General features: G+C 38.1%; 1 pseudogene; it reads right to left on the reverse strand.

Annotated features, from left to right (window-relative positions):
- Positions 1 to 8113: 8113 nt before the first annotated feature.
- LOC122701017 lies at positions 8114 to 9042 on the reverse strand (annotated as a pseudogene).
- Positions 9043 to 9597: the final 555 nt, after the last annotated feature.

The following is a 9597-nucleotide window of genomic DNA, read 5'->3' on the forward strand; positions in this document are numbered from 1 at the left end:
AATAGGGACTAACAGAGTTTTGCCAAGAGAACACACTGGTCATAGCAGATACACTCTTCCAACAATGCAAGAGATGGTTCTACACATGGACTTCACCAGATGGTTAATACCAAAATCAGATTGATTGTAATATTTACAGCCAAAGATGGAGAGGTTCTCTACAGTGAGCAAAAACAAGACCAGGAGCTGACTGTGGCTCAGCTCATGAACTCCTTATTGCCAAATTCAGACTCAAAGAAAATAGGGAATTAGACCATTCAGGTATGACCTAAATCAAATCTTTTACGATTATACAGTGGAAGTGACAAATAGACTCAAGGGATTAGATCTGATAGACAGAGTGCCTGATGAACTATGGACAGAAGTTTGTAATATTGTACTGGAGGTGGTGATCAAAACCATCCCCAAGAAAAACAATGTGAAAAGGAAAAATGGTTGTCTCAGGAGACCTTACAAATAGCTAAGAAAAGAAGAGAAGCTAAAGGCAAAGGAGAAAAGGAAAGATATATCTGAATGCAGAGTTCCAAAGAATAGCAAGGAGAGATAAGAAAGCCTTCCTAAGTGATCAATGCAAAGAAATAGAGGAAAATAATAGAATGGGAAAAACTAGAGATCCCTTCAAGAAAAGTAGAGATACCAAGGGAACATTTCATGCAAAATGGGCTTAATAAGGAACAGAAATGGTAGGGACCTAACGGAAGCAGAAGATATTAAGAAGAGGTGGCAAGGATACACAGAAGAACTATACAAAAAAGATCTTCATGATCTAGATAACAACGATGGTGTGATCACTCACCTAGGGTGAGATATCCTGGAGTCAGAACACAAGTGGGCCTTAGGAAGTATCACCAGAACTAAAACTACTGGAGGTGATGGAATTCCAGTTGAGCTATTTCAAATCCTAAAAGATGATGCTGTTAAGTGCTGCACTCAATATGCCAGCAAACTTGGAAAACTCAGCAGTGGCCACAGGACAGGTCAGTTTTCATTCCAGTCCCAAAGAAAATCAATGTCAAAGAATGTTCAAACTACCTCACAATTGCAGTAGACTCACTCGCGAGCAACATAATGCTCAAAATTCTCCAAGCTAGGCTTAAACAGTATGTGAAAAGAGAACTTCCAGATGTTCAAGCTGGATTTAGAAAAGGCAGAGGAACCAGAGATCAAATTGCCAATATCTGTTGGATCATAGAAAAAGCAAGAGAATTCCAGAAGAACATCTACTTCTGTTTCATTGACTACACTGAAGCCTTTGACTATGTGGATCACAACAAACTGTGGAAAATTCTTCAAGAGATGGGAATACCAGACCACCTTACCTACCTCCTGTGAAATCTGCCTGCACATCAAGAAGCCACAGTTAGAAGTGGACATGGGACAACAGACTGGTTCCCAATTGGGAAAGGAGTATGTCAAGGCTGTATATTGTCACCCTGATTATTTAACCTATATGCAGACTACATCATGTGAAATGCCACGCTGGATGAAACACAAGCTGGAATCAAGACGGCAGAGAGAAATATCAGTAACCTCAGATATGCAGATGACATCACCTTTATGGCAGAAAGCAAAGAGTCTCATGAACGTGAAAGAGGAGAGTGAAAAGTTGGCTTAAAACTCAACATTCAAAAAACTAAGATCATGGCATTTGGTCCCAGCAATACATGGCAAATAGATGGGGAAACAATGGAAGCAGTGAGAAACATTATTTTCTTGGGCTCCAAAATCACTGCAGATGGTGACTGCAGCCATGAAATTAAAAGATGCTTGTTCCTTGGAAGAAAAGCTATGACAAACCTAGACAGCATATTAAAAAGCAGAGACATTAGTTTGCTGACAAAGGTTCATGTAGTCAAAGCTATGGCTTTTCCAGTAGTCATGTATGGATGTAAGAGATGGACTATAAAGAAAGCTGAAAGCTGAAGAATTGATGCTTTTGAACTCTGGTGTTGGAGAAGACTCTTGAGAGTCCGTTGGACTGTAGGGAGATCCAACCAGTCTATTCTAAAGAAAATCAGAAAATTACTAGAACTAATCAATGAATATAGTAAAGTTGCAGGATATAAAATTAACACACAGAAATCCCTTGCATTCCTATATACTAACAATGAAAAAACAGAAAGAGAAATTAAGGAAACAATACCATTCACCATTGCAACAAAAAGAATAAAATACTTAGGAGTATATCTACCTAAAGAAACAAAAGACCTATACATAGAAAACTATAAAACACTGATGAAAGAAATCAAAGAGGACACAAACAGATGGAGAAACATACCGTGTTCATGGATTGGAAGAATCAATATTGTCAAAATGGCTATTCTACCCAAAGCAATCTATAGATTCAATGCAATCCCTATCAAGCTACCAACGGTATTTTTCACAGAACTAGACCAAAGAATTTCACAATTTGTATGGAAATACAAAAAACCTCGAATAGCCAAAGTAATCTTGAAAAAGAAGAATGGAACTGGAGGAATCAACCTGCCTGACTTCAGACTCTACTACAAAGCCACAGTCATCAAGACAGTGTGGTACTGGCACAAAGACAGAAATATAGACCAATGGAACAGAATAGAAAGCCCAGAGATAAATCCACGAACCTATGGACACCTTATCTTTGACAAAGGAGGCAAGGATATACAATGGAAAAAAGACAACCTCTTTAACAAGTGGTGCTGGGAAAACTGGTCAACCACTTGCAAAAGAATGAAACTAGAACACTTTCTAACACCATACACAAAAATTAACTCAAAATGGATTAAAGATCTAAATGTAAGACCAGAAACTATAAAACTCCTAGAGGAGAACATAGGCAAAACACTCTCCGACATAAATCACAGCAAGATCCTCTATGACCCACCTCCCAGAATATTGGAAATAAAAGCAAAACTAAACAAATGGGATCTAATGAAACTTAAAAGCTTTTGCACTACAAAAGAAACTATAAGTAAGGTGAAAAGACAGCCGTCAGATTGGGAGAAAATAATAGCAAATGAAGAAACAGACAAAGGATTAATCTCAAAAATATACAAGCAACTCCTGCAGCTCAATTCCAGAAAAATAAATGACCCAATCAAAAAATGGGCCAAAGAACTAAACAGACATTTCTCCAAAGAAGACATACAGATGGCTAACAAACACATGAAAAGGTGCTCAACATCACTCATTATTAGAGAAATGCAAATCAAAACCACAATGAAGTACCATTACACACCAGTCAGGATGGCTGCTATCCAAAAGTCTACAAGCAATAAATGCTGGAGAGGGTGTGGAGAAAAGGGAACCCTCTTACACTGTTGGTGGGAATGCAAACTAGTACAGCCGCTATGGAAAACAGTGTGGAGATTCCTTAAAAAACTGGAAATAGAACTGCCATATGACCCAGCAATCCCACTTCTGGGCATACACACTGAGGAAACCAGATCTGAAAGAGACACATGCACCCCAATGTTCATCGCAGCACTGTTTATAATAGCCAGGACATGGAAGCAACCTAGATGCCCATCAGCAGATGAATGGATAAGGAAGCTGTGGTACATATACACCATGGAATTTTACTCAGCCGTCAAAAAGAATTCATTTGAACCAGTCCTAATGAGATGGATGAAACTGGAGCCCCTTATACAGAGTGAAGTAAGCCAGAAAGATAAAGAACATTACAGCATACTAACACATATATATGGAATTTAGAAAGATGGTAACGATAACCCTATATGCAAAACAGAAAAAGAGACACAGAAATACAGAACAGACTTTTGAACTCTGTGGGAGAAGGCGAGGGCGGGATGTTTCAAAAGAACAGCATGTATACTATCTATGGTGAAACAGATCACCAGCCCAGGTGGGATGCATGAGACAAGTGCTCCGGCCTGGTGCACTGGGAAGACCCAGAGGAATCGGGTGGAGAGGGAGATGGGAGGGGGGATCGGGATGGGGAATAAGTGTAAATCTATGGCTGATTCATATCAATGTATGACAAAACCCACTGAAATGTTGTGAAGTAATTAGCCTCCAACTAATAAAAAAATTAAAAAAAAAAAGAAAATCAGTCCTGGATATTCACTGAAGGACTGATGCTGAAGCTGATGATCAAATACTTTGGCCACCTGATGCGAAGAACTGATTTATCAGAAAAGACCTTGATGCTGGGAAAGATTAAAGGCCGGGGGGGAAGGGGACAACAGAGGATGAAATGGTTGGATGGCATCACCGACTCAATGGACATGAGTTTGAGCAAGTTTCGGGAGTTAGTGATGGGCAGAGAAGCCCAGCATGCTGCAGTCCATAGGGTCACAAAGAGTCGGACACAATTGAGTGACTGAACTGAACTGAAATGTCAATAATCATTTACAAATATAATAGTAAAATTTAGTTTGCACTTTTGCAGTGTCATGTTGGTATTGGGACTTGATTTAAATGTAGTACTGTGGAAAAAAGTGTTTAACTTATGCCAAAATGTATTAGCATTATTTTATAACAAGTAGAATTTGCTAAAATTCATATGTATTACCATAAGAAAAGAAGTAGTTGAAACCATTCAGAGTATATATGTGTGTGTGTGTGTATTTGTATATATGTGTGTACCTATATATATATATAATATAAAATAAATATAATCTAATATAATATATATAATATTTTGCCTTTTGGATATTATTGATTTTTCTTTTCTTTCACTAGCATCCTACTGTTATCAGCTACTTCTGTTAGAGGGTACCAGCTAGAACAAGGATAGAAGCAAAGAGTTTGGAATGTAGAGGAAGTCTCTTTTAGATATTAAAACAAAAGAGGAGTAATGGAACCCCTTTCAGCATGAGATGGAGAAGAGAAACACAGATAGGCAAGGAGAATTGAGAATAAGTAATCTTCAAGGTCTCAGGTTCAGCTGCATTCTTTGGCCCTCATTCAGAGTGTCAGGGCATGAGAAGCTAGAAACCCAATGTCTTTTGAGGGAGAAGTTAAAAGCAGAAGATTAATAACCTACTACTTGTTTATCACCTGAGGGAGATTTCCATGTAAACTATCTCATGCCATCATCAGAGAGCAGCATTAGGGTAAAAACCAGCACATGGTATATTCAGTGAGGGAACCAGTTTCTTGCTCTTCCACAATGCAGCACATTGATCTAGGTGTTCTTTACAGCATTGTGGGGGACACAAAAATCATGGTGAATGCTGACTAGTGGAGTTGTCAAGGGAACTGTTATGCTAGGAAAAAATGATTCTGCAGCCAAAGGCTAAAAAACAAAACAAAACAAAAAAAACAACAACAACTTAGAGTCAGGGGAATAAGAGAAAATGGGTCAGTTTTCAGAGCTTGGAGACTGAGCGCCATTTACAGTTGGATTGCTAACTAGTTTGGAGAGAAAATCAGTCAAAATGCAGCAGAGGATGAGAAAAATAAGCATTCCATACAGAGTGAGGAGGTAAGATAAGATTCATTCAGCAAGGGTCTGCAAAGTGTTACAGACTTAGAAGAGAGGCCCATCCAGTTTTTGAATCCAGGGCCATGTCAGCTTCCCCTTCAATGCAGTGATGAGGGGTCTGTAGGGAGGTGACAGTTAGTGGCAGAGACCTGTGGAAGAAGGAAATATCCTGGCAGAGAACATCAGTTTCCAATTGACAGAAAATATGACACCACAACAAACATCATTTTTAAGCTCAAAAACTTTAATTGATGTTTTAAGTGGAAGAACCATTGGCTCTTTGACAGCAGATAAGACTAAAAAAAAAACTAAACTCACCACATCTTATTATTTGAGTAAAAAGTACAAAACCTGTTACATTAGAATTTTATATATCATAACACTGGCTGATGAAAGAATGGCCTACTAAATGATTGTTTCAAGTGCTAATGCATTTGAAAACTTATATTTACAGCAACACACAATTAAAAATTTTTAATTCACACCATGGACACTACCAACAATAAAAACAAATAGAATGGTGGGGAGATAACTGCAATGTAAAATGGAACAGTAATGGTAGTGGTAAAAGTGCTGTGAAACTAAAGTGCCCCACAATTGTTTTCTACTTTTTAAAAATCCCTTTACTTCAATTTCCTCATCTGCAAAATTGGCTGATTATGATTTATGCATGACTGGTTCTAAAGATCAACAGTGAGAATCGTTACTGTGTCCTTCCACAGTGCCTGGCATATAGTAGGAATCTGATAAATATAAACTAATTATTATTTTATGACCATTATTATTGTTATTGTAATGATTAAAAATAAACTCTAACAATACTAGGGAGTCGCTTTTAAAATTGTATGGCATAATGTTTATAACTGCTTCATTCAAAATGAAAAATATAAAATGCTAACCCAATCAATTAATGAATAGTTTTCCCTATGTGGTACAAAGGAATAAAACTCAAATATAAAAATAAGCTGTGGATGCAGTCAACAACAACAAGGTGAATCTCAAAAGTGTTATTGCAAGTGAAAGGATCTGGACTAAAAGAGATTACTTTAGTTATGATTCAATTAATGGGATCTTCTCTAAAAGGTGTTTCCCAGGTAGCTCAGTAGTAAAGAATCTGCCTACCAATGCAGGAGACACAGAAGATGAGGGTTCAATCCCTGGTCAGGAAGATCTCCTGGAGCAGGAAATGAACCCACTCCAGTACTCTTGCCATGATAATCCCATGGACAGAGGAGCCTGGTGGGCTACAGTCCATGGGGTTGCAAAAGAGCTAGACACAATTGAGCACACAAATAGGGGCTCTTTTAAAGGCAAAACCTATGATAGAAATTAGTTTGGAGGCAGTGGAGAGTTTGGGGCTGTGGGAGAACAGTGACTGCAAAGAGATAAAAGGCACTTGTGGGGTGATGGAAATATTCCATATCTTGATTGATTGTGGTCGTGATTTCATGACTGTAAATATTTTTGAGGATTTATCAGACAATACATGTACATCTAAACAGTGAACTACTATTTGAAAGTATGCATTAACAAAACATGCCTTAAACATATCAAGAAGATTATATAAATATCCCTGCAACAATAATATCTTAAGAAAATTTACACATACCAAGAGTCCAAATGTGTGCATTATTTTGCTATCCATGATTTATTTGTGTTTTTGCTCACTTTATTTATTTTATAAAATCTTATGATGGTTGTGGAACCATTTAACAAACTTCATGTTAAAAAGCACAGAGGGGAGATAGGAAAGAAAGACTTTTCACGTGATTTGAAAATAAACAGAGTATATATTCAAGTCACATTACCTACTACCACCTAAAACTTTGATGTATCATTTAATCTTTGTGTGTTTTAAACTACAAATCATATATGTATTAGAAAATAGCATCTACCACAGAGTCTTGATGAGAAGATAAATTAGAAACATTTTTCTTTGATCACAGTAACCCTCTATCCCCATTGGATTTATATGATCTATAGGTTCATAGGAAATATTTTCAAATGGTTTTCAAATGGAGTAGTTATTTGTATTGTTCCTTGGATTAAGAAAATAAAACTAATCACAAAAGTCTATTTTTTTTCCTACTCTGGCAATTACTGATTGTCCCTATCTCCAGTTCAGTAGGGTGGGAGTGGGGAAGATTGGCTGGCGGACAAAAAACATCAAGATTAATTTTTTGTTGTTTGCATGTTTCATTGGTTTTTTAATTTATTCAAAAAGGTCAAATTCTCTATTATGCTTATTCAGTGACATGGGCATGTGGCTAAACTGGGGAAATGGGTAGGCAAAAAGCAAGAATGTTGTTTAGAATAGGGAGAATAAGTAAGATAATTTTTGGTCCTTAAGTAATTACTTGAGGCATTTTAGTCAGCAAAATGTATCTTTTTATAATGAATGAATCCCAAACTGGCCATAGTGAGATGAATTTTAATACCTAATCTGCCTCAGACCTTATTAAGATTCTGAAGCTATTATATATGTATTTTCAGATATACAAAAATCATTGACAGCATAACATGTCAATTTCACTGATATGACAGTTTCAAGGAAAATGCAGAGGAAGGTATTTGTAAAATGGAAAGCCTCATTCAAATGAAAGTCATTGAACATATTTTAATTATTCACTGACTCTTATCCTTTGGAACTCCTTTGTTGACTTTTAAATACATTCACATTTGATATTAAGACTTACATTTTGTCAAGTAAAACAATCTCTGGACTCTTCTTCGTATTTGCTGGGTCTTGATACTATAAATAATGGGGTTCATTAAGGGTGGGAAAAGAATATAGACATTGCCCATGAGAACATGAACCCAGGGTGAGAGGTGTCTGCCAAAACGATGAATCATGGTCAGGCCAATGACTGGGATGTAAAAAACTAAAACAGCACAGATGTGAGATACACAGGTCTGCAAAGACTTGATTCTCTCTTCTCGTGATGCAATTGCCAAGACCGCATGCAAGATCATGATATAGGAGATAATGATGAGCACTGCATCCAACAACAGGTTGCTGACCACCAGGGCCAGACCATAGATGCTATTGAAGCGGATGTTTGAACAGGCCATTCGAATTAAGTCTTGGTGCAGGCAGAAAGAGTGAGAAAGGATGTGGGGGTGACAATAATTTAAGAACTTTAGGCGAATAATGACTGGAGGTATGAGCATAGAACTCCTACATAAGATTGCCACCCAATCTTCATGATTTTGTCATTAGTTAGGATGGAGGAATAGCGTAGTGGGTTGCAAATGGCAATGTAGCAGTCAAAAGCCATAGTAAGGAGGACAGAGGACTCCATGAAGGACAGACCGTGGATGAAATAGGACTGGGCAATGCAGGAATCCAGGCTGATCTCTTGAATGACGCCCCATAGGATTCCCAGCACTGTGTGCACAGTGGACAGCCCCACACACAGGTCAGTGAGGGCCAGCATGGCCAGGAAGTAGAACATGGGCTGGTGTAGGCTCGGCTCAGTCCTGATCACGTGGAGCACCATGCAATTCCCCAGGAAAACCATGGCATAAATGGAGGCGAAAGGGATGGAGAGCCAGAGGTAGTCAACTTCTAAGCCAGGAAAACCAGTGAGAGTAAATCTGGAACTAGCAGACATTAATAGAGGATTAAAAATATTTCTGCTGCTGCTGCTGCTGCTAAGTCACTTCAGTCGTGTCCAACTCTATGCGACCCCATAGACAGCAGCCCATCAGGCTCCCCTGTCCCTGGGATTCTCCAGGCAAGAACACTGGAGTGGGTTGCCATTTCCTTCTCCAATGCATGAAAGTGAAAAGTGAAAGTGAAGTCGCTCAGTCATATCCGATTCTTACCGACCCCATGGACTTCAGGCCACCAGGCTCCTCTGTCCATGGGATTTTCCAGGCAAGAGTACTGGAGTGGGGTGCCATTGCCTTCTCCAAAAATATTTCTAGAGAGGTATTAAAAATTAGATCACTTTATGACCCTTTAATTTCTAGTAATGTTTGTCTGCTTTTGAGAAGAAAATATAATTCAGTTTCCTCAAGTATCATGAACTCAGCAAAATAGATATCTGATTTGTTTTTCTTTAGGTTAAGAACCAGTTGTCTAAACATAGCTATTCCAGTGCTAGTGACTAAGAAAGTCAGAAGACTAGAGGGTTTTATGCAGAAACAATAATGTTAATAGGCTC

The sequence above is a fragment of the Cervus elaphus genome, chromosome 1 (genome assembly GCF_910594005.1).
Source record: "Cervus elaphus chromosome 1, mCerEla1.1, whole genome shotgun sequence".
In the NCBI taxonomy this organism is placed as follows: domain Eukaryota; kingdom Metazoa; phylum Chordata; class Mammalia; order Artiodactyla; family Cervidae; genus Cervus; species Cervus elaphus.